At 48.2% G+C, this 24,534-nt stretch overlaps 1 long non-coding RNA gene across 1 annotated transcript in view; it reads right to left on the reverse strand.

Moving 5' to 3' along the window:
• LOC141141537 (uncharacterized) overlaps nucleotides 1–24,534 on the reverse strand; it is a 93,085-nt gene that overhangs the window by 65,717 nt on the left and 2,834 nt on the right. Inside the window, exon 2 of the long non-coding RNA XR_012244123.1 lies at nucleotides 9,644–9,732. This is a non-coding gene — a long non-coding RNA (uncharacterized lncRNA). The remainder of the gene's footprint in view (nucleotides 1–9,643; nucleotides 9,733–24,534) is intronic.

Consider the following 24,534-nt stretch of genomic DNA (forward strand, 5'->3'; position numbering starts at 1 on the left):
ACCTCCTTACTATTCCTTGCTATCCTGGGCTGCTGTTTCCTCTCCATCCTCCTGTAGCCTACCGTGAGCGTGAGCTGGGAGACCCTGGGGGCCACGGCCTGGAGCCAGTTGCAGCCCAGTCCATCATCACCACTAGAGGCTCTGGTGAACACCAACTGGCTCTTAGACTCCGCGCCCTAGGGAATCTATGCTCTAACTCACTGTGGGATCCGTGTTGGTGCTCCAGGGGACCTGCCTTCCTGAACCACCCCAAGTTCCATCTGTAGCAGTCAGCCTTAGGGTCCACTATCATAGCAGTGCACTCCTGACCCCAACGGGGTGCATCTGTCACCTGGATACAGGTGACCTGACAATTGCAAAGCACTGCATAAACTGTTGGCGCTATATAAATCGTGAATAATAATAATAATAATATTGTCCTAAACTAATGAATAAATTCATTTTTTTATATATTTTTTATAATATGCATTATAGCAGAAAGTAAAAAATATTGGTTTTTTTTTCCAAAATTGTCGGTCTTTTTTTGTTTATAGCGCAAAAAATTAAAACCGCAGAGGTGATCAAATACCACCAAAAGAAAGCTCTATTTGTGGGAAAAAAAGGACATCAATTTGGTTTGGGTACAGTGTAGCACGACCGCATAATTGTCAGTTAAACCAAAGCAGTGTCCTATCGCAAGAAATGGCCTGGGCAGGAAGGTGGGTAAATCCTTCCAGGGCTGAAGTGGTTTATTTATATTATTTCTATTTAGATTTCCCTCCACGTTTACATGCAAATGAGAGGGTTTGGGGGAAACCATAACACAGGCAGGGATGCTTACAGTGGTTACCTTTAATTGTCATGGGTCAAATCTTAATTTTAAAAAGGACTAAAAATATATATTCTTGCAACTGCCCAACTCACCCTTGGCAATGTTATAATTTGTCCCCACCCATCACTATGACTTTTGGATTTAAGAAGATCTGGCTTGCATGTACAGTATTGTAAAGAAAAATGTAAAGCCGTGAAATATTAGGTGTTGTCGTTATATTACATTTTTCCAAAGTGGCACTTCTCCTTTTCTCAGCACCTTTCCTGTTCTGTTAACTGCCGTATCTAGTCCCTAGTAGACCTATGTTGCTTACAGATATAGAATAAACTGTTCCTAATTTTGTAAAACATCTGAACAAGACCGTTAAATGTTTTTGGATAGATAAGAGGGGTCCTTGGTAATTTAAACCAAAACAACAAAAAATGTGTATATATATATATATATATATATATATATATATATATATATATATATATTCATAAACCCATATTTTATTGACAATAGAAAACATATCAAATGTTTAAACTGAGAAAATGTACCATTTTAAGAAAAAAATAAAGTAATTTTGAAATTGATGGCAGCAAAACATCTTAAAAAAGTTGGGACAGGGCAACAAAAATCTGGCAAAGTACAACCCCAATTTCAAACAGGGCCTTGTTTACCATGGTGTAGCATCCTCTCTTCTTTTAACAACACTCTGTAAACATCTGGGAACTCAGAAGACTAGTTGCTGGAGTTTTGAGGGAGGAATCTTGTCTCTTACCTGAGCATATGCTGCTCTAAAACCTGGTTATCTTTCAGCATTGATGGTGCCTTTCCTTGCGTGCAAGCTGCCAATTCCTTATGCGCTAATGTAGGCAGGCATTTGAATTGAGCGCTAAAAACAAGCTGAAAGATACCTCTCCTCTATAGTCCAGAGGATGCGGCACCCATGTTTGCCAAAATGAATGTCAAATTTTGACTTGTCTGACCACAGAACAATTTTCCACTTTGCAACAGACCATTTTAAATTAGAAGAAGATGGCGGCATTTCTGGATCTTGTTCAGATATGGCTGTTTGCATAACAGAGCTTTAACTTGCATTTCTAAATAGCACAGTGAACTGTGTTCACAGACAGTGATTCCTGAGCCCATGCATGTGCATCACAGAATCATGCTTGTTTTTAAAGTGGTTCTAAAGGCTCCAGGGTTTTTCACTTAATGCATACTATGTAAAAAACCTTCTGTATGCAGCAGCCTCCCCCCCCCAAATACGATCCAGTGATGTGCACAAGATCCTCAGCTCTCTGGGGACTCTCCCCCTTATTAGATGAGACAGCAGCTGCTGTCAATCAAAGCGAGTGAACCAATGAGAAGTGGGGGGGGGGCGAGTCGCGGCTCTGTGTGTGAATGGACATGCAGAGCAGAGGCTCAGGCGCAAGCCTGCTTGGGTGACCCCATAGCAAGCTGCTATGCGGCTCTGTGTGTGAATGGACATGCAGAGCAGCGACTCAGGTTCCCCCATAGCAAGCTGCTTGCTGTGGGGGCAATTGGCAGGAGGGAGGGGCCAGGAGTGCTGGGAGAAGAGGAGAATCAGGGCTGCTCTGTGCAAAACCACTGCACAGAGCAGGTGTGTATGACATGTTTGTTATTTTTTTTTTAAACAAGCCTTTAACCACTTCAGCCCTGGAAGGATTTACCCCCTTAATGACCAGGCCACTTTTTGCGATACGGCATTGCGTCACTTTAACTGACAATTGTGTCATTGTACCCACACAAAATGTCCTTTTTTTTCCCACAAATAGAGCTTTCTTTTGGTGGTCTTTGATCACCTCTGCGGTTTTTATCTATTGTGCTATAAAACAAAAAAAAAAAGCAACAATTTTGAAAAAAAATATATATATTTTTTACTTTCTGCTATAATACACATCCAAAAAAATTTAAAAAATCTAATTTCTTCATCAGTTTAGGCATATTGAATGTTTTTCGCAAAAGTTATAGTGTCTAGAAAATAGGGGATAGATTTAGGGACTTTTAATTTTTTAATTGTTTTTACTGGTAATGGCGGCTGTATCGAGCCCCGCTCTCCCCCCCCCTGCAGCTATTGGATTAATTTTGCAGATTGCAACGTCTGATATTTCAGTCGCCCGATGCTCCGGGATTCGAACTACAGCTATGTGCCGTTCAAATCCAGTTGTGATAGCTCAGAACAAGCACCAGGCAGGCTGTATGTAAGTTCAAACAGGAATCTCATTTTATTGGATGCACACAACACACTTTTATACACCGCAGTTTGAACACCCCGCCCAAACAACCACTTTCCTATTGGTCAATTGTAAAGTACACTCTAGTCCTCACTTAGGTCCTCTTGGTCATGCAAATGAGGACTTGAAACAGGGTCAGCAGGGATTGGTCTGATAGCTTGAATGTTAGGGCTGATATGTGTAATGACACAGAGAAGTCACGGGAAATAATTAAAGTACACAAACAGTCAAACACAGAACAATGCCTTCCTTCCAGACCACGGAGCCGTCCGGAGGGGGTTAGCCTTAAGGCAAACGGTGAACAATGAACGGTGAACAATGAAACAAACACAGGGTGATCCAAACATAAGACAGGGCGGAGAACCCACCACTGTGTAATAGAATCAAGGAAAAATACTTCAGTATTCCAAGGACCATGACAGTGGCAATCTCCAATTTTTAGCGGGACTGCGACATTGCGCTGGACAAATCTGACCCTAAGTGACACTTTTTGGGGACCAGTGACACCAATACAGTGATCAGTTCTAAAAATATGCACTGATCGATGTATAAATGACACTGGCAGGGAAGGGGTTAACACTGGGGGCGATCAAGGGGTTAACTGTGTTCCCTGGGTGTGTTCTAACTGTGTGGGGGGTGGGCTTACTGGGACAACAAAGAGATCGCTGTTCCTGACAACTAGGAACAGCAGATCTCGATGTTGTCCCTTGTCAGAACGGGGATCTTTCTTGTTTACATAGGCAGATCCCCATTCTGCCTCTCTGTACCGCTATTGCGGGTGGCCGGCGGACATCGAGTCCAGCGGACGCATGCATGCACGCTCCCCCAGAGTGCAGCGCGCCCACACTATCACAGGCACAGACCGACATAAAGGCATGTCGGTTTATGTAGCCGATCCGCCTTACTGCAGTATATATGCGAAGGGCGGTCGGCAAGTGATTAATGCCACATTTTGTCCTTTTCCTTGCTCACAGTGATTTTTACAGATTCTCAGAATCTTTTGATGATATGTTGTATTATAGATGATTATTTATTTAAAGTCTTTGCAATTTCATGTTGAGCAACATTATTCTAAAATTTGTTCGACAATTTTTAAATGCAGCTTTTCAAAGATTGGTGAGCCTCTGCCCATCTTTACTTCTGAGACACTAGTCTAATGCTTGGTGCACAAGGGAAGTTTTTTTCATTTAACCCAGCGTGCTGAACAAAAAAGAACGGAGAGGTTGCAGTACTAACTAAGCGATGTTAGTGAAGCGATCTCCCCCGCTGAGCTATTGTTCACAGATCAGTGTGTTCTGGGGGCGCAGTCCGCCAAGATAAAGTACACCAAGCTTAACCACCTCAATACAGGGCACTTTCACCCCCTTCCTGCCCAAGCCATTTTTCAGTTTTCAGCGCTGTCGCAATTTGAATGACAATTGCTACACTGCACCCTAATGAAATTTTTATCATTTTTTTCCCCACAAATAGAGCTTTCTTTTGGTGGTATTTGATCACCTCTGCGGTTTTTATTTATTGCGCTATAAACAAAATAAGAGGGCCAATTTTGAAAAAACACAATATTTTTTACTTTTTGCTATAATAAATATCCAATTTTTTTTTTTTTAACAAATTTTTTCCTCAGTTTAGGCCGATATGTATTCTTCTACATATTTTTGGTAAAAAAAAATCGCGATAAGCGTATATTGATTGGTTTGCGCAAAAGTTATAGCGTCTACAAAATAGGGGATAGATTTATAGCATTTTTATTTATTTATTTATTTATTTATTTTTTACTAGTAATGGCGGCGATCTGCGATTTTTATTGTGACTGCGATATTGCAGCGGACATATCGGACACTTTTGACACATTTTTGGGACCATTCACATTTATACAGCGATCCATGCTATAAAATTGCATTGATTACTGTGTAAATGTGACTGGCAGGGAAGGGGTTAACCACTAGGGGGCGATCGAGGGGTTAATGTATGACCTAGGGAGGTGATTCTAACTGTGGGGGGAGGGGACTGACTGGGGGAGGTGACCGATCGGTGTCCCTATGTACAAGGGACACGCCATCGGTCTCCTCTCCTCTCTGACAGGACGTGGATCTGTGTTTACATGCACAGATCCACGGTCCTGCTCTGTTACCCGGCAATCGCGGGTGCTTGGCGGACATCGTGGCCTAGTGGCTCGGGAGGGCTCGGGAGGGCGATCACGTCATATGACGTCCGCCCAGAATAAGAGAAGCCTCATCCCGCCGTCATATGACGGTGGGTGGTGGCTTAGTGGTTAAAGTGATTGTAAACGATCACCTTGTAAAACAACCCATTCAATTTTAAATTAGAAATGAGAGGCAAAACATTTGTATATAGATTTAAAAAAAAAACATTTTAACTACCTTTTTCCCCCCTTTTTTGTAAGTGGTCACATTCCCTCTGTTCTCAGCTGCATAAGAGCTGGGTGGAAGAGAAACAGCAGCACACTGAGCTTCCCAGTGAAGGGCTGTGCAGGGGAGGCACAATTCTGATCATTGGAGGAGAGCAGGCTGAGTTTTCAGCATAGCTAGAGAACTGACCATGCTGTGCACACCTGCTTAGTGTGGTCAGTTTTTAATAGGAAAGCAAGAGGACTGCCAGGAACACCAGGGGTTTCACACAAAGGAAGCAATACAAAGTGAACAGGATAGTTTTTCATACAAGTACATGGTACAGCAGGCACATACAGTGCCTTGAGAAAGTATTCACACCCCTTGAAATTTTCCACATTTTGTCATGTTACAACCAAAAACTTAAATGTATTTTATTGGGATTTTGTGTGATAGACCAACACAAAGTGGCACATAAATGTGAAGTGGAAGGAAAATGATAAATGGTTTTCAAAATTTTAACAAATAAATATCTGAAAAGTGTGACGTGCATTTGTATTCAGCCCCCTTTACTCTGATACCCCTAACTAAAATCTAGTGAAACCAATTGCCTTCAGAAGTCACCTAATTAGTAAATAGAGTCCACCTGTGTGTAATTTAATCTCAGTATAAATACAGCTGTTCTGTGAAGCCCTCAGAGGTTTGTTAAAGAACCTTACTGAACAAACAGCATCACGAAGGCCATGGAACACACCAGAAAGATTAGGGATAAAGGTGTGTAGAGGTTTAAAGCAGGGTTAGGTTATAAAAAAAAATATCCCAAGCTTTGAACATCTCACAGAGCACTGTTCAATCCATCATCTGAAAATGTAAAGAGTATGGCACAACTGCAAACCTACCAAGACATGGCCGTCCACCTAAATAGACAGGCCGGGCAAGGAGAGCATTAATCAGAGAAGCAGCCAAGAGGCCCATGGTAACTCTGGAGGAGCTGCAGAGATCCACAGCTCAGGTGGGAGAATTTGTCCACAGGACAACTATTAGTCGTACATTCCACAAATCTGGGCTTTATGGAAGAGTAGCAAGAAAAAAGCCATTGTTGAAAGAAAGCCATAAGAATTCCCGTTTGCAGTTTGAGAGAAGCCATGTGGGGGACACAGCAAACCAGTGGAAAAAGGTGTTCTGGTCAGATCAGACCAAAATTTAACTCTTTTTGGCCTAAAAGCAAAACGCTATGTGTGGTGGAAAACCAACACTGAACATCACCCTGAACCTGAGCCAAATACAGGGCAATCTTAGAAGAAAACCTGTTAGTCTGCAAAAGATTTGAGACTGGAGCGGAGGTTCACCTTCCAGCAGGACAACGACCCTAAACTTACAGCCAGAGCTACAATGGAATGGTTTAGATCAAAGCATATTCATGTGTTAGAATGGCCCAGTCAAAGTCCAGACCGAAATCCAATTGAGAATCTGTGGCAAGACTTGATAATTGCTGTTCACAGACGCTCTCCATCCAATCTGACAGAGCTGGAGCTATTTTGCAAAGAATGGGCAAAAATGTCACTGTCTAGATGTGCAAAGCTGGTGGAGACATCCCCAAAAATACTTGCAGCTGTATTATTATTATGTGCCACTTTGTGTTGGTCTATCACATAAAATCTCAATAAAATACATTTACGTTTTTGGTTGTAACATGACAAAATGTGGAAAATTTCAATGGGTAGGAATACTTTTTCGAGACACTGTATCAGGAAAATTAAATGTTGGGGTAACAAACACTTTAAAGTGGAGTTCCACCCAAAAAAGGAACTTCCGCTTTTTGGAATCCTCCCCCCCTCCGGTGTCACATTTGGCACCTTTCAGGGGGGAGGGGAGCAGATACCTGTCTAATACCTGTCTATGCCACTCCCCCCCCTCCCCCCGCTGTCTTTCTGGGAGACACACGGGTCCCAGGAGACAGCAGGGACCAGTGGGAACGCGCAGCACGAGTCGCGCATGCGCAGTAGGGAACCAGGAAGCGAAGCCGCAAGGCTTCGCTTCCCGATTCCCTTACCGAAGATGGCGGCGGCAGCACCCGAGAGCCAAGGGACAGATCGGCTTCGGGTGCCGACATCGCGGGCGCCCTGGACAGATAAGTGTCCATGTTTTAAATGTCAGCAGCTGCGGTATTTGTAGCTGCTGACTTAAAAAAAAAAAATTGGCGGAACTCCGCTTTAAGCCTTAAAAACCAGTAGGGAAAGACACTGCCGTCATATACACTGTATAAGGCCAGCAGTCCATGTTCTCCATAGATCTCACTGCACTAATTTCAATATAACACAAAGAACTTACAGAAGATATCCGAAAAAGCTCATAACATTGTATAAGTCATCAATTTACTGCAAGTAAATTTAGAATGGCATTGGAGTTCTGCCAGACTCAACAAGTATTTTGTGGTGTTTGCATAAAATGTGCTTTGTCTGAGAAAAAAGCAAAAAGAAAACGAAGTCAAACTCACCACATCTAAGGACTGGTCAAAAGCAATATAACATTATTTGTTCTTCGGTTTAAATGCACTTTAACTATGTTTTAAAATGTATGTCCTGGCATTACCCATGTTAACCATCAAACCTCCCTTCCCGCCTCTAAACCATATACTCGATTTTGCTTTTTCGATTTTTTTTTGTACCTTTAGTGAAAAACAACATTTATCACTCCCTGTGACATCATCAGCTAGGTTGCTAAATTCTTGGACGGGAGCTGATGTATGCTTAGTTCATATTAATCTAGACAGGCCTCCAGAACTACATTTGTCCCTTTTTTTCACAAAGTGGGGAGATTTATTAAAGCTGTTTATTTGCAGGACTTTGTTACGTCTGCTACATGTTTTTTTACACACATTGTAGACAGAGGCGTAGCTTAAAGCTTGTGGGCCCCGATGCAAAAGTTGACCTTGCCCCCCCCCCCCACTACTTCCAACGTGCGTGCAGATACATCCACCGCACGCCAAGATACTCAAAGTGGCCTAAGAGCCCTTGCACACTGGGGCGGTTTGCAGGCGCTATTGCGCTAATAATAGCGCTTGTAAACCGCACCAAAAGTGCCGCTGCATGTATTCCTGTGTGAAAGCCCCGAGGGCTTGCACACTGGAGCGATGCGCTGGCAGGACGGTAATAAAAGTCCTGCTAGCAGCATCTTCGGAGCGGTGAAGGAGCGGTGTGTATACCGCTCCTTTACCGCTCCTGCCCATTGAAATCAATGGGACGGCGCGGCTATACCGCCGGCAATGCGCCTCTGCAGAGGCGCTTTGCGGTGGTTTTTAACCCTTTCTCGGCCGCTAGCGGGGGGTAAAACCGCCCCGCTAGCGGCCGCATACCGACGGTAAAACGCCGCTATTAATAGCGGCGTTTTACCGCCGACGCCGCCCCCGCCCCAGTGTGCAAGGGCTCTAAGAGTTTACAGTTCCCAGAGTTCCTCTTTACATCAGAGGACAGGGATTACCGCTGGAGTATCAGAGGACAGGGACCCCTAGCAGGTTACTTGGCAGAATTCCTTTCACATCCCAGCACTATATACAGCCCCCCCCCCCCCCACACTACACAGTGCTGAAATCACATTCCTTTACACACAGTCTGTCAGTCTTCACAGTGTGTATCTGGCTTTTATGTTGCCCTTCTGACCTGTGAAATTCTCTGGTCGGAACGGCATTGTAGTTGCAGTAGGCAGATACACCCAGTGCAGATCATGGCTAACTGGCTGTGTTGTAAAGGAATGTGATTTCAGCCCTGCGAAGGAGGAACAGTATAGAGTGCTGTAATGGGAAAGGAGCTCACCAGCCGGGCATAGCATGCAGGGTGGAGGGGGTGGTCAGGGGGCTGGGGGCAACTTAGATCTGGGAGGGCAAAGCCATGTGACACAAAATTTGGAGCCTGCAGCCCTTCAAGCCCCCCCGAGGAGGTGTTAAGGGATTTGTTTTAGCAGTTTCTGAAGGTTTCTCTGTCACTGTTGGCAGGTTGGAGAAAGTGGCAGATATGTCCAAGTTAGATAAGGCACCTCATCCCAAAATTTGATTACAAAAAGGGAAGTAGAGAGGATGGGGATTATTGCGGTGCCAAAACGATTCAGTCAGAAAGTATATTAAAAAGTATACATTTTATTACATTGTATCAGAAAAGACAAATAATATACATAAACAGATATTCAAATAGGAATAAAAATAAAGGAGCTATTTTAATTTACAATTTGGCCAGAGTGGTACAGACCTGTGTATTGTTATAGGTCAGGTCTTCCCTACATGTTTCACCAAGGCATTGGCTTCCTCAGGGGAATAAGGTGTGATCAATAGATAGCTCTATGAAAAGAAAAAAGAGAAAAGAAAAAACATAGCATAAACTTGGCATTACAAGGATATAAAAAAGAGACATGCTGCATGACATGGGAATGAAAGCGACTTGGCCCTAAAAATCCAACCCACCCACAGCTAGAGAATCAACACCCCATTACCGTGAAGGATCCCAATACCTACCCCAGTATGCCCGCCGGCAGAGTTGGCACTGGGTCCACTTCGAGGGTGGCAACCCGACACCACCGTAGTGTGGCTGCATGGGGCAAAAAGCGACCAATAAAACTAAAATAAAAAGAAGGGATATTAGATGGAGACATTTAGCTCAAGTAGAGCCATGAAATGACAGGTGTTGGGGGAAGGTCACGTCCCGGAGGTGTGCGTCTTTTTCCCAGTTGTCAGGGAAGTGGGGTAAGTAGACATCTCCGGGTGGGGGCGTTGTCAGGGTAATGGCCGTAGGATGGGTAATTCTGCCAGTATCCATCATGGTGGCGCTAGGCGAATCTCTGTGCGCATGCGCGCATGTAGGCGTACCACGACGGACACACACAGGTGTGCATCAGCGGGAGCGCGCACACGCGCGCGCATCACGGTAATCATTGGCGCCCTTCTGCCTATTTAAGCCTGCTGCTGGTCCGCTGGTTGCTGGATTATCATCAGCTTCCTGTGCTCCTTGTGCCTGTCGTGATACCTGCTTCCTGTTACCTAACCGGCTTGCCTGACTACTCCTGTGTTCCGCCTGTATTGACCCCGGCTTGGACCTGACTATTCTTCTGCTCCGCATCTGTACCTTGATTGTCCCTCTGTGTTTGACCCCTGGCTTGGCTACCTACTCCGTTCCTGATTATCCTGCTGTACCTTACCTCGTACTGATTCCTGTGCTGAATGACCATTGGCCTGGCTCTGACTCCGCTCTTGGTTGCTCCACGGCTCCATACCTGGAATCTCTCCTTGCACGGTTGCCCTTCAACCTTACCAGCGCACCCCAGCAGCTCCCTGCTATCGGCTACTCAGCAACAGCACTCTGGCAACCCGTGCACCTTTGGGCACCGTACTCCCTGTCTCATTCCCAGGGTTACGCTGCACTTAACCGCAAGGGGCGCCCCCTCTGCAATCCGGCCTCACAACCAGGACTCTGACAGTATAATCCAGCCATGACTGAGGCCGGCGGAGGTGCGTCCCGAATAGAGACTTTGTGCCAACAGTCTACTATCCTTACACGAGTTGTTCAAAGTGTTCAGGAAGGATACCTCAAATTGGAAGGAAAACTCCAACATCTCACGCTACCATCTGCCTTTTTGGATCCTGGTCCTTCCTCCACCAATCTCCCTGCAGCAGGCTCTTCAGTACTAACTTTGCCCCCAGAACCACGGGTACCTACCCCATAACGTTTCTCCGGAGACCATCAGAAATTCAGATCCTTCAAAAATGCCTGCTTGTTATATCTGGCTCTGCAACCCCGGACCTTTTCCACTGAGACTGTCAAAGTTGGCTTCCTTATCTCCCTGTTAACCAATGAACCCCAGGCATGGGCCCACAGGTTATGGGAACAGAAGGACCAGGGCCGGATTTGCCATAAGGCCACCGAGGCCAGGCCTCGGGGCGGCAGTGGTGCAGGGGCGGCGCCGCTCCTGCGGCGACTTCGCGGCCGCCCCCCCCTTTCGGGCTGCTCGTTAAAGTTGATTAAGGGCACCGGTGCCCTTAGAAAAGATGGCCGCGAGCCGCCCACTACTGCGCATGCGCAGTTCTGAAGCGGCCGCGCTCGGGAAAACTCGTATGCGCTCGGCCAGGCGGCGCATGCGCAGTAGCGTTATTTCGCCGCCTGGCGCCATTTTTGAAAAAAATTAAGAAGTAATGTCAGCGGTGCGGCGGCGGGGGGAGAGAGATGACATCTCTCATTGCCAGCACCGCTGTTCCGCCCTCCTTCATCTGGTGGCAGACAGGCAGCATGGCAAGTGACATCCCCATCTGGTGGCAGCGTGGCAAGTGACATCCCCATCTGGTGGCAGTGTGGCAAGTGACATCCTCATCTGGTGGCAGCATGGCAAGTGACATCTCCATCTGGTGGCAGTGTGGCAAGTGACATCCTCATCTGGTGGCAGCGTGGCAAGTGACGTCTCCATCTGGTGGCAGCGTGGCAAGTGACATCCCCATCTGATGGCAGCGTAGCAAGTCACATCCCCATCTGGTGGCAGCCAGGCAGTGTGGCAAGTGACATCAACATCTGGTGGCAGCGTGGCAAGTGACATCAACATCTGGTGGCAGCGTGGCAAGTGACATCAACATCTGGTGGCAGTGTGGCAAGTGATGTCTCCATCTGGTGGCAGCATGGCAAGTGACATCCCCATCTGGTGGCAGCGTGGCAAGTGACATCCCCATCTGGTGGCAGTGTGGCAAGTGACATCAACATCTGGTGGCAGCGTGGCAAGTGACGTCTCCATCTGGTGGCAGCGTGGCAAGTGACGTCTCCATCTGGTGGCAGCGTGGCAAGTGACATCCTCATCTGGTGGCAGCGTGGCAAGTGACATCTCCATCTGGTGGCAGTGTGGCAAGTGACGTCTCCATCTGGTGGCAGCGTGGCAAGTGACATCCCCATCTGGTGGCAGCATGGCAAGTGACATCCCCATCTGGTGGCAGCATGGCAAGTGACATCCCCATCTGGTGGCAGCCAGGCAGTGTGGCAAGTGACATCTCCATCTGGTGGCAGCGTGGCAAGTGACATCTCCATCTGGTGGCAGCCAGGCAGTGTGTCAAGTGACATCTCCATCTGGTGGCAGCATGGCAAGTGACATCCCCATCTGGTGGCAGCCAGGCAGTGTGGCAAGTGACATCTCCATCTGGTGGCAGCGTGGCAAGTGACATCTCCATCTGGTGGCAGCCAGGCAGTGTGTCAAGTGACATCTCCATCTGGTGGCAGCATGGCAAGTGACATCCCCATCTGGTGGCAGGCAGAGTGGCAAGTGACATCTCCATCTGGTGGCAGCCAGGCAGTGTGGCAAGTGACATCTCCATCTGGTGGCAGCATGGCAAGTGACATCCCCATCTGGTGGCAGGCAGAGTGGCAAGTGACATCTCCATCTGGTGGCAGCGTGGCAAGTGACATCTCCATTTGGTGGCAGCGTGGCAAGTGACATCCCCATCTGGTGGCAGCGTGGCAAGTGACATCCCCATCTGGTGGCAGCCAGGCAGTGTGGCAGGTGACATCTCCATCTGGTGGCAGCGTGGCAAGTGACATCCCCATCTGGTGGCAGCGTGGCAAGTGACATCTCCATCTGGTGGCAGGCATAGTGTCAAGTGACAAGCGATGGTGGCAAGTGACACTCTCAGGACTCCCAATGATTCTGCATTATGGTGAGTTGAACTATTTCATTTTACATTACAATGTAATGATAGAAATAATGTGCTTCAATCATCCTGACACCATACCAACCATGGTGCCGGGGATGATTGAGGCACTAACACCAGCAATTGCCCTGAAAAATTGCCCGCGAAAAATTGTTACCCCGCACGCTTACCCTGAAGTACAATTAAAGCCAGTTATTTTCAGTGTTCTCGTGTGTGGAGATATGTTTTTAATTGATCTATTGTAGCAGTCATCGATAAAGGACGAGAATGGTGGTGTGTGTGTGTGTGTGTGTGTGTGTGGGGGGGGGGCAGCATGGCAAGTGACATCCCCATCTGGTGGCAGCCAGGCAGTGTGGCAAGTGACATCTCCATCTGGTGGCAACGTGGCAAGTGACATCTCCATCTGGTGGCAGCCAGGCAGTGTGTCAAGTGACATCTCCATCTGGTGGCAGCATGGCAAGTGACATCCCCATCTGGTGGCAGCCAGGCAGTGTGGCAAGTGACATCTCCATCTGGTGGCAGAGTGGCAAGTGACATCTCCATCTGGTGGCAGCCAGGCAGTGTGTCAAGTGACATCTCCATCTGGTGGCAGCATGGCAAGTGACATCCCCATCTGGTGGCAGGCAGAGTGGCAAGTGACATCTCCATCTGGTGGCAGCCAGGCAGTGTGTCAAGTGACATCTCCATCTGGTGGCAGCATGGCAAGTGACATCCCCATCTGGTGGCAGGCAGAGTGGCAAGTGACATCTCCATCTGGTGGCAGCGTGGCAAGTGACATCTCCATCTGGTGGCAGCGTGGCAAGTGACATCCCCATCTGGTGGCAGCGTGGCAAGTGACATCCCCATCTGGTGGCAGCCAGGCAGTGTGGCAGGTGACATCTCCATCTGGTGGCAGCGTGGCAAGTGACATCCCCATCTGGTGGCAGCGTGGCAAGTGACATCTCCATCTGGTGGCAGCCAGGCAGTGTGGCAGGTGACATCTCCATCTGGTGGCAGCATGGCAAGTGACATCCCCATCTGGTGGCAGGCAGAGTGGCAAGTGACATCTCCATCTGGTGGCAGCCAGGCAGTGTGTCAAGTGACATCTCCATCTGGTGGCAGCATGGCAAGTGACATCCCCATCTGGTGGCAGGCAGAGTGGCAAGTGACATCTCCATCTGGTGGCAGCGTGGCAAGTGACATCTCCATCTGGTGGCAGCGTGGCAAGTGACATCCCCATCTGGTGGCAGCGTGGCAAGTGACATCCACATCTGGTGGCAGCCAGGCAGTGTGGCAGGTGACATCTCCATCTGGTGGCAGCGTGGCAAGTGACATCTCAATCTGGTGGCAGGCATAGTGTCAAGTGACAAGCGATGGTGGCAAGTGACACTCTCAGGACTCCCAATGATTCTGCATTATGGTGAGTTGAACTATTTCATTTTACATTACAATGTAATGATAGAAATAATGTGCTTCAATCATCCTGACACCATACCAACCATGGTGCCGGGGATGATTGAGGCACTAACACCAGCAATTGCCCTGAAAAATTGCCCACGAAAAATTGTTACCCCGCACGCTTACCCTGAAGTACAATTAAAGCCAGTTATTTTCAGTGTTCTCGTGTGTGGAGATATGTTTTTAATTGATCTATTGTAGCAGTCATCGATAAAGGACGAGAATGGTGGTGTGTGTGTGTGTGTGTGTGTGTGTGTGGGGGGGGGGGGGCAGCATGGCAAGTGACATCCCCATCTGGTGGCAGCCAGGCAGTGTGGCAAGTGACATCTCCATCTGGTGGCAACGTGGCAAGTGACATCTCCATCTGGTGGCAGCCAGGCAGTGTGTCAAGTGACATCTCCATCTGGTGGCAGCATGGCAAGTGACATCCCCATCTGGTGGCAGCCAGGCAGTGTGGCAAGTGACATCTCCATCTGGTGGCAGAGTGGCAAGTGACATCTCCATCTGGTGGCAGCCAGGCAGTGTGTCAAGTGACATCTCCATCTGGTGGCAGCATGGCAAGTGACATCCCCATCTGGTGGCAGGCAGAGTGGCAAGTGACATCTCCATCTGGTGGCAGCCAGGCAGTGTGTCAAGTGACATCTCCATCTGGTGGCAGCATGGCAAGTGACATCCCCATCTGGTGGCAGGCAGAGTGGCAAGTGACATCTCCATCTGGTGGCAGCCAGGCAGTGTGTCAAGTGACATCTCCATCTGGTGGCAGCATGGCAAGTGACATCCCCATCTGGTGGCAGGCAGAGTGGCAAGTGACATCTCCATCTGGTGGCAGCGTGGCAAGTGACATCTCCATCTGGTGGCAGCGTGGCAAGTGACATCCCATCTGGTGGCAGCGTGGCAAGTGACATCCCCATCTGGTGGCAGCCAGGCAGTGTGGCAGGTGACATCTCCATCTGGTGGCAGCGTGGCAAGTGACATCCCCATCTGGTGGCAGCGTGGCAAGTGACATCTCCATCTGGTGGCAGCCAGGCAGTGTGGCAGGTGACATCTCCATCTGGTGGCAGCATGGCAAGTGACATCCCCATCTGGTGGCAGGCAGAGTGGCAAGTGACATCTCCATCTGGTGGCAGCCAGGCAGTGTGTCAAGTGACATCTCCATCTGGTGGCAGCATGGCAAGTGACATCCCCATCTGGTGGCAGGCAGAGTGGCAAGTGACATCTCCATCTGGTGGCAGCGTGGCAAGTGACATCTCCATCTGGTGGCAGCGTGGCAAGTGACATCCCCATCTGGTGGCAGCGTGGCAAGTGACATCCCCATCTGGTGGCAGCCAGGCAGTGTGGCAGGTGACATCTCCATCTGGTGGCAGCGTGGCAAGTGACATCCCCATCTGGTGGCAGCGTGGCAAGTGACATCTCCATCTGGTGGCAGCCAGGCAGTGTGGCAGGTGACATCTCCATCTGGTGGCAGCGTGGCAAGTGACATCCCCATCTGGTGGCAGCGTGGCAAGTGACATCTCCATCTGGTGGCAGCCAGGCAGTGTGGCAGGTGACATCTCCATCTGGTGGCAGCGTGGCAAGTGACATCCCCATCTGGTGGCAGCGTGGCAAGTGACATCTCCATCTGGTGGCAGGCATAGTGTCAAGTGACAAGCGATGGTGGCAAGTGACACTCTCAGGACTCCCAATGATTCTGCATTATGGTGAGTTGAACTATTTCATTTTACATTACAATGTAATGATAGAAATAATGTGCTTCAATCATCCTGACACCATACCAACCATGGTGCCGGGGATGATTGAGGCACTAACACCAGCAATTGCCCTGAAAAATTGCCCGCGAAAAATTGTTACCCTGCGCGCTTACCCTGAAGTACAATTAAAGCCAGTTATTTTCAGTGTTCTCGTGTGTGGAGATATGTTTTTAATTGATCTATTGTAGCAGTCATCGATAAAGGACGAGAATGGTGGTGTGTGTGTGTGTGGGGGGGGGGCGGCATTGAAGGACCCGGCCTTGGGGCGGCAAAGGGAGTAAATCCGGGCCTGAGAAGGACCCAGCTACTAGTTCAGCAGAAACGTTCTTTACGGCTATGTCGCAACTTTATGAAGACCCCCAGCGTACAGCCACTGCTGAGGCCGCTCTGCATTCTCTTCGGCAGAGACGGCGCCCGGTGGAGGACTATACTGTGGACTTCCGCCGGTGGTCTGCAGATACAGACTGGAACGAGGCTGCGTTGAAATATCAGTTTCACCTGGGGCTTTCTGAGTCCCTCAAGGACGAGTTGGCCAGGGTCGGCATCCCTACTACCCTCGAGGGGCTCATTCAACTATCCATCTAGTTGGATAGACGCCTTCGGGAGCGCCAGGCTGAACGTTCTCAGACTTCCAAAATGCTGGTACCAGAAATCAGCGCTATGCCCGTTGGTTTGGTGCGATCCGCACTGACTCCTGAGGAGAAACAGCGTCGGCGTCGAGCCAATCTCTGTCTCTACTGTGGCCAAAAAGGGCACTTCCTGAGTAACTGCCCCATAAGGCCCAGCAAGTTTCCCAAGAACTCTCCAGCGTATTTCCAGATGTCCAGAACCTCCTCTTCCCACCTTACCCTTTTCATCACGCTGCAGTTGGCCGACAAGGGGGTTCAGCTTCAGGCCATAGTCGACTCATGCAGCTGTTTTTTGGACTTCGATTTAGCAGCAAAGCTTGGCCTGCCTCTGCTCCCCAAAAACGTAGTTTGGAAGTTCTCCTGGCTGTTGGCACCCTGCCTAGTTCCGGTCCTGTGACACGAGAGACTGTTCCTCTTTTTGTTACTACTCCTGATGGTCATCAGGAATTTATGCGTTTCGACATCTTAAGTTCACCCATGTTCCCCGTCATCTTGGGCACCCCGTGGCTCCAAGCCCACAACCCCCAGATCAACTGGATCAGGAAAGAAATTTAATTTACTTCACCTTATTGCCTACAGCACTGTCTTGCCCCGGAAGCCAGCAATGTAGCCAGTTGCCTGTCAGGTTAACCTGTACCTGTCAACAACCAGAATATTCCACCAGCCTACCAGGAGTTTTCAGACGTCTTTGATAAGAAAAAGGCTGATGTCCTACTACCACACCGGTCATACGACTGTCCAATCGAACTACTCCCAGGAGCCGAAATCCCATTCGGTCGCATATTTCCCCTCTCGGAGATGGAACTAGGAACACTGCGACAATACATTGATGAAAACTTGGAGAAAGGCTTCATCCACTCCTCCTCTTCTCCTGCTGGAGCTGGAATCTTTTTTGTCGAAAAAAGGGACAAATCCCTAAGACCATGTGTGGATTAGAGGGAGCACAATAAAATCACTATAAAAAACCGTTACCCACTCCCTCTAGTTCCAGAACTTTTCCAGAGACTCCGTACTGCCCGAATATTTACTAAGCTTGATCTTCGAGGAGCCTACAATATCGTTCGCATCCGAGAAGGTGACGAGTGGAAAACAGCATTTAGAACTCGCTTTGGACACTTCGAGTACTTAGTGATGCTGGAATATGTCAGTTCCTGCACCATTTGTCAACGGAACAAGGGGTCTAACATCAAGTCTTGGGGTTTACTACGTCCATTGCCTGTGCCGGAGCATCCATGGAAAGAAATATCTATGGATTTCATAGTAGAGTTACCACCCCCAGAGGAATTTACAACCATCTTGGTAGTCGTTGACCGCCTGTCCAAAATGGCGCATTTCTTGCCCATGATGGGTACACCATCTGCTGCTGACACGGCGAAGATCTTCATAAAGGAAGTAGTCAGACTTCACGGCCTACCGAGCAACATTGTGTCCTACAGAGGGGTGCAATTCACCTCTAAGTTCTGGAAGGAGCTCTGCAGAATGCTTTCCATTAAAGTGTGCCTATCTTCAGCTTACCATCCTGAAAGCAACGGCCAGACTTTGGAACAGTACTTACGTTGCTTCTGCTCCTTCTCCCAGGACGATTGGTCCCTGCTACTCCCGTGTGCGGAGTTTGCATACAACTCAATCCATGCTTCCACCAATCAGTCACCTTTCTGGGCCAACTACGGTTTCCATCCCTCATTCTTGCCTAATGTTATACCAGAGACTTCAGTCCCCGCAGTCCAGGACAGGATAAATACCATTCAGGCTAATTACCTAACTCTCCAGGCAACTATGCGGAAAGCCCAAGAGAATTATAAAAAACATTATGACAAGGGGAGGAGAGAACCTGCCTTTAAAGTCGGAGATATGGCTTTCCTCAGCAAATCTCAAGCTTCCTTGCCCCTCCCGGAAGTTGGGAACGAGGTTTATCGGTCCATTCATAATTAAGAAGGAAATTAACCCAGTGGCATTTGAATTGTTTTTACCAAGTTCCTATAAGATCCACCCAATATTCCATGTCTCTTTATTAAAATCTGTTGTTTCTAGTCCTTTTCCAGGAAGAGAAGAAGTTCCTCCGCCTCCAGTCTTGGTGGACAACGAAACAAAATATTAAGTAGAAGCCATTCTGGACTGCCGTCGGAGCAGTGGCGGCCCGTCCATATGGGGCGCCTGGGCGCTGCCCCCCCCCCCCCCCCCAGGCAGCAAAAAAAAAAAAAAAGTCACAAAAAAAAAAATTAATTTTTTTTACTACTGGCCCTTTAAAAAAAAAAAAAAAGGAAAAAAAAGGTCCTTAAGTGCACTGTGTTCGGACGGCGGACACAGTGCGACGCCAGACACAGTGCACTTATAGGAAGCGCCAGGTCTATGCAATCACGAGATTGCAGACGTGGCGCTGCATTTGCGGGCGTTTAGCCCGCCTTGTGGCGTTTTCTTCAAGTGCCGAGTAGCTTCCGCCCGGCCATAGTAATACATACTACAGGCGCCGGGCGGAAGCTACTCGGCACCCACAACCCCCAGATCAACTGGATCAGGAAAGAAATTTAATTTACTTCACCTTATTGCCTACAGCACTGTTTTGCCCCGGAAGCCAGCAATGTAGCCAGTTGCCTGTCAGTTCAACCTGTACCTGTCAACAACCAGAATATTCCACCGGCCTACCAGGAGTTTTCAGACGTCTTTGATAAGAAAAAGGCTGATGTCCTACCACCACACCGGTCATACGACTGTCCAATCGAACTACTCCCAGGAGCCGAAATCCCATTCGGTCGCATATTTCCCCTCTCGGAGATGGAACTAGGAACATTGCGACAATACATTGATGAAAACTTGGAGAAAGGCTTCATCCACTCCTCCTCTTCTCCTGCTGGAGCTGGAATCTTTTTTGTCGAAAAAAGGGACAAATCCCTAAGACCATGTGTGGATTAGAGGGAGCTCAATAAAATCACTATAAAAAACCGTTACCCACTCCCTCTAGTTCCAGAACTTTTCCAGAGACTCCGTACTGCCCGAATATTTACTAAGCTTGATCTTCGAGGAGCCTACAATATCGTTCGCATCCGAGAAGGTGACGAGTGGATAAGTGGCCTCTCTAGTTTGAAAATTAAGGTAACATTAATACAAGTGTACCATCATCCAGAAATCAATAATCAGAGAAGGTTGGAAGCCTGATCCCCAGTCAGGCGACCAAAATTGGGGGCAAGTTGGACTATTCCGGTACGATAATAGTAGGTAACCATATAGAGCATATAATGACAGTAGTAAAATTATAATCGGTTTTATTGATGCGGAGAACAAAACATGGTGATGCAATAACACTTAATAAAAGTACAGGTATAAAATAGTGGCTTCAGTAGTATACAGTACAGCACAAAATCTCAGATATCATATTCCTCGACTAGTTTCGCGGACACAAGCCGCTTCGTCAGGAGGGAATCTGGAGATGAATAATTCTGACTAAACAGTCTGAACCTGACAGATAAAAAACATACAATGAAGTATACCAAAGTACATAATTAAACAATTTGTGTTCCAGCATCAAATTAACAATTGCGTAATAACATTTTTGTGGGGGGAACAGGGACGAGTCTGCTTACCCAGGCCCCAGTGGACCCCAGGCGCAGGGCCCCACCACCAGACGATGATCTCCCACGGCGACCTGGGGGAGCTGACGAGATAACGGTGGTAGTAAGAATAAAAATTGTACAATATATTATATTATAGGGGATTAAGGTAACCTAGATTGCCACATACAGGAAGTGAGGCAAGGAGTGATGAGGGTAATAATAGAAACAGTGATGAGCAAGGGAGGGTGACTAGTGAATGATGTGCAAGTGACAAGACTTAAGTTGCATTGTGCAAGGAAAAAACGATTGCATACAGTGGCCAAAAGAGTTAGAAGTGATAATAGGGGTATAAGGGGTGTTGAGTGGTGTGGCGGTAAAGAGGGTAGATAGGTGAGGGGGATTGGGACGAGGGAGAAGGGGGAAAGAGGGGGTGGAGTAAGGAATGGTAGGGAAGGGAGGAGGAAGGTACGAAATAAGAGGGGAGGCCGGGGGGAGGGGGGGGGGGGGGGAAGGGGGGAAGGGGGAAAGGAAAGGGAGGGATAGGGAGGGAGGAAGCGGGGAAGGAAGGGGGAGGAAGGGGATTGGAGGGGAGGGGGAAGAGAAGGGGGGAGAGGGTGGGGGGGAAAAGAAGGAAAGAAAGGGAGGGAAAGGAAGGGAAGGGAGTGTGACAGTATAAAACTAAGGAGTGAGGAGGGGCCTAGCGGTACCTGATGTTAGTATAAGCCTAGAAGGGTTGCCAAGGAGGGCACCCTGCCACGGGCTGATGCCATAGTAGGGTAGATGGAGAGATAATAAGGGCTGCAAACGATGAGCGAACATAAAGCAAGGCATGTTCACCTGAGCCCAGGGCAACTGGGGAGAGAAACCAGTATATTAGAAGTAAAAATTAATACTACTGCCCAAGGGTATGGGACTTGAGTAAACAGGTAGGTAGGTACTCACCATAAACTTGCACTGGGCTGGCCGGGGCATGAAGACCCGGGGACAACAGACCGAACCATCAGACTAGCAGGCGAAGCCTGCTATTAATAGCTCCCAACCCTGCAACGCTGCGCCGAGTGTCAACAAGGCGCCGGCGCGTGACGTCACAGGGTCAGAGGTTCCACACAGCGCGCGCACGAAGGGGTCGCACGCGCACGCATGCGCACCGGCCGTAGGGCCACGGGAACATAGTCCCGGCCAAGACCAGTGCAAGAGGAGGGGGCGGTCCCGTGTCCGAGACCGATCCCACCACCAGGAACCTCACCAGGCCACCGCGGGAGAACACCGGAGGAGGGGCCCGCGCAGGCGCCCTGGCCGGGACCAGGACTGGGGAAGCAGAGGTCCCAATACAACAATTATAAAAACAGCAATATGAAAGTTGGTCAAGGATAGTATGAGGATAAAACCATAATTGGAAAAGCTTGAAAAAACTTAAATTGGTGAACTAGGGAAGGTAAATACCCTAGAAACCGGTGCAACGGCCCCCCCGAAACATAAACCCATAAACACCTAATTGCATATATGCATATAAGTAATGGAGGGCCAAAGACAGCACCACATGGTTGGGTAGAAGCATGTGGAAAAAGGGGCGGGTAGCCAGGGTAAAAGTGTCTGGCCGACCTAATGGGCATCTGTCTCGGAGGTTTGCATCGGGGCTGATAATTAGCCATAGTGGTAGTAAGGAGGGGTAAAAGTACAAATAAATAGAGGCCCCCCCCAAAAACACAAATGTGTCAGTGGGGGTTGGTTAAAAATGAAGGGTGGGGCACATGGGGTCTGCAGGGTGGGGGGCACAAGTTGGCCCCTCCACTAAAACAGCCCACCCAAGTGTCCCGCTCGACATAGAGACGGGTGTGTTATCCACCCAATGTATACGATTAGATAAGTGGCCTCTCTAGTTTGAAAATTAAGGTAACATTAATACAAGTGTACCATCATCCAGAAATCAATAATCAGAGAAGGTTGGAAGCCTGATCCCCAGTCAGGCGACCAAAATTGGGGGCAAGTTGGACTATTCCGGTACGATAATAGTAGGTAACCATATAGAGCATATAATGACAGTAGTAAAATTATAATCGGTTTTATTGATGCGGAGAACAAAACATGGTGATGCAATAACACTTAATAAAAGTACAGGTATAAAATAGTGGCTTCAGTAGTATACAGTACAGCACAAAATCTCAGATATCATATTCCTCGACTAGTTTCGCGGACACAAGCCGCTTCGTCAGGAGGGAATCTGGAGATGAATAATTCTGACTAAACAGTCTGAACCTGACAGATAAAAAACATACAATGAAGTATACCAAAGTACATAATTAAACAATTTGTGTTCCAGCATCAAATTAACAATTGCGTAATAACATTTTTGTGGGGGGAACAGGGACGAGTCTGCTTACCCAGGCCCCAGTGGACCCCAGGCGCAGGGCCCCACCACCAGACGATGATCTCCCACGGCGACCTGGGGGAGCTGACGAGATAACGGTGGTAGTAAGAATAACAATTGTACAATATATTATATTATAGGGGATTAAGGTAACCTAGCTTGCCACATACAGGAAGTGAGGCAAGGAGTGATGAGGGTAATAATAGAAACAGTGATGAGCAAGGGAGGGTGACTAGTGAATGATGTGCAAGTGACAAGACTTAAGTTGCATTGTGCAGGGTGCCCTCCTTGGCAACCCTTCTAGGCTTATACTAACATCAGGTACCGCTAGGCCCCTCCTCACTCCTTAGTTTTATACTGTCACACTCCCTTCCCTTCCTTTCCCTCCCTTTCTTTCCTTCTTTTCCCCCCACCCTCTCCCCCTTCTCCCCCCCTGTCTCTCCCCCCTCCCCTCCAATCCCCTTCCTCCCCCTTCCTTCCCCGCTTCCTCCCTCCTTATCCCTCCCTTTCCTTTCCCCCCTTCCCCCCTTTCCCCCCCCCTCCCCCGGCCTCCCTCTTATTTCGTACCTTCCTCCTCCTTCCCTACCATTCCTTACTCCACCCCCTCTTTCCCCCTTCTCCCTCGTCCCAATCCCCCTCACCTATCTACCCTCTTTACCGCCACACCTCTCAACACCCCTTATACCCCTATTATCACTTCTAACTCTTTTGGCCACTGTATGCAATCGTTTTTTTCCTTGCACAATGCAACTTAAGTCTTGTCACTTGCACATCATTCACTAGTCACCCTCCCTTGCTCATCACTGTTTCTATTATTACCCTCATCACTCCTTGCCTCACTTCCTGTATGTGGCAATCTAGGTTACCTTAATCCCCTATAATATAATATATTGTACAATTTTTATTCTTACTACCACCGTTATCTCGTCAGCTCCCCCAGGTCGCCGTGGGAGATCATCGTCTGGTGGTGGGGCCCTGCGCCTGGGGTCCACTGGGGCCTGGGTAAGCAGACTCGTCCCTGTTCCCCCACAAAAAATGTTATTACGCAATTGTTAATTTGATGCTGGAACACAAATTGTTTAATTATGTACTTTGGTATACTTCATTGTATGTTTTTTATCTGTCAGGTTCAGACTGTTTAGTCAGAATTATTCATCTCCAGATTCCCTCCTGACGAAGCGGCTTGTGTCCGCGAAACTAGTCGAGGAATATGATATCTGAGATTTTGTGCTGTACTGTATACTACTGAAGCCACTATTTTATACCTGTACTTTTATTAAGTGTTATTGCATCACCATGTTTTGTTCTCCGCATCAATAAAACCGATTATAATTTTACTACTGTCATTATATTCTCTATATGGTTACCTACTATTATTGTACCGGAATAGTCCAACTTGCCCCCAATTTTGGTCGCCTGACTGGGGATCAGGCTTCCAACCTTCTCTGATTATTGATTTCTGGATGATGGTACACTTGTATTAATGTTACCTTAATTTTCAAACTAGAGAGGCCACTTATCTAATCGTATACATTGGGTGGATAACACACCCGTCTCTATGTCGAGCGGGACACTTGGGTGGGCTGTTTTAGTGGAAGGGCCAACTTGTGCCCCCCACCCTGCAGACCCCATGTGCCCCACCCTTCATTTTTAACCAACCCCCACTGACACATTTGTGTTTTTTGGGGGGGCTCTATTTATTTGTACTTTTACCCCTCCTTACTACCACTATGGCT

This window comes from Aquarana catesbeiana, linkage group LG04 (assembly GCF_042186555.1).
Source record: "Aquarana catesbeiana isolate 2022-GZ linkage group LG04, ASM4218655v1, whole genome shotgun sequence".
Taxonomy (NCBI): Eukaryota; Metazoa; Chordata; class Amphibia; order Anura; family Ranidae; genus Aquarana; species Aquarana catesbeiana.